This window comes from Nicotiana tabacum, chromosome 7 (assembly GCF_000715075.1).
Source record: "Nicotiana tabacum cultivar K326 chromosome 7, ASM71507v2, whole genome shotgun sequence".
Taxonomy (NCBI): Eukaryota; Viridiplantae; Streptophyta; class Magnoliopsida; order Solanales; family Solanaceae; genus Nicotiana; species Nicotiana tabacum.
Genome location: NC_134086.1, coordinates 86,365,118 through 86,366,959, shown reverse-complemented (window position 1 = coordinate 86,366,959; position 1,842 = coordinate 86,365,118).

Sequence of the window (1,842 nt, the reverse complement as noted above, 5' to 3'; positions counted from 1 at the left end):
CTGACTATTCATTTCTTACCTTATCTACTAAACTTGCTGACTCTTCCATGATATTCCCTCTAACTAAGCCCTATTAGGGTTCTAACCTAATTTTTCCGACTAAGTTCTATGTTTCTGTGAAATTTTACTTAGTTTATTTTTCTATTTATGGGAATTGATATATATTCTTTCTAGAAATCAGTATTACTTTGAAATTCGGGATGATTGATTACTCCATTAAAGATTGGTATGCATAGATTTTATTTGTTTCCTTGTTTATAACCTTAATTGGTCGTCTCTGCCTTAATTTCTTGCCCTTACAACTTTGGAATTCTTACTGATTCTTTATTTGGTATGGTTTGGTCTTTTTTGGCTTAATTAAACCCTTGTTGTTACCGTTTGGCTAATTGCCCCTAACTAAAGGAGTCTATTCTGAACTCCTTATATGATAGGATTCTGATTTGCCCTTAATTGTTGATTTCTGATTCTTTTACCCTATTAACTCTACCCTCAAACTGCTATATAAGCACTCTCCTATTCTCACTTCAAAATAGAACATTAGTTCAAAAAGTACACTCACACTCTAAAGTTTATTTTCTCTTCTGCTGCTTGTGATACTCACTGATCTAGCCAGTTGAAAGCCAAGGCTAGATAATGTGAACTACATCTGCTTTATATTCTGGACTCTGTTCTTCAACTGGTATGTCTCTAGTTAAGTTTTGAAATCCAAACCCTATGTGTTTCATTCCTGCACTAGTTCATCAGTTATGAATTCAACTTGTATTCTTGTTTACTTCTTTGCTCAGCATGTCCAAACTCTGTCTTGTTATTCTGCACTCTTTCCTGCTTACTTCTTTGCCTAGCATGTCCAAACTGTATGTTTAATCTTGTTCAAGGTATGTCATGCTTCCTGTATTACAATTATGATCTATGTTTCAACTATTTATTGTCCATGACTAGCCTGTTAAAGTCCCTAAGATCCTAAGTGTTTTCTGCAGATTGGTTAACTATATGTTTCCTTTATACCCTATCTATGTACCCCCCCCCCCCAATGTGACTCTTGTGTGCCCCAATCCCTTTATCCCTATATGGGATCTATTTGTTAAGTGTTTTCTGAATCTAGATGTCTCTTATGACCAATTGATTATCTATTGTTTTGGTACTCTTCTCAAACTGTCTTTAACCACCAAACTATTTCCCGTTTCTGAAAAATCTTTTACTTCTAAAGTCATCTCTGTACTATTTTCAAACGTTTTCAAAACTATATCAAGCACTCTCACTTCACACTTAGAATACTAGGTTCTGCCCCTCTAATATGTGTACTGCCTTTAGATCCTTGAGATCTCTCTGAACTCCAGCATGTCAGAGCTGGCCTTTTCACACTGCACCTAAATCAGTTATTGTTTGAGAAAAGGTCTAGGTGTGAGCACTGCCCGAGATTCTTGAGGTCCTTAGGGAACTCTGACACACCTAGACATGAAATTGACTATGGAACTTTGGGCATTTGAGGCTATTGGAGGCTGGGAAGTCATTTGGGCCTACTGCAGGCTCCTTATAGATTAACTCCTATTTATTTATATATTTTTATTTAATTCATTAGTCTGTAATAATTATTGTAAACAAACATTGGGGTGATTAGTAAAAGAGGGTGGGTAGTTATATATATGTTGGGTAAATTGCCTATAGGATCACGTGCTCACAACCATGCCTATAAGGTCCATGTTGATTCAAATATGTTTGTTAAGTTTGCTTTACTTCCACACAATTAGAAACCATGTCTATATGATCTAAATGACTTTATAATTAGATATCATGCCTATAGAGTGTAACGTAATTGAAGTTCAGTTTTTATTACAGCATGTA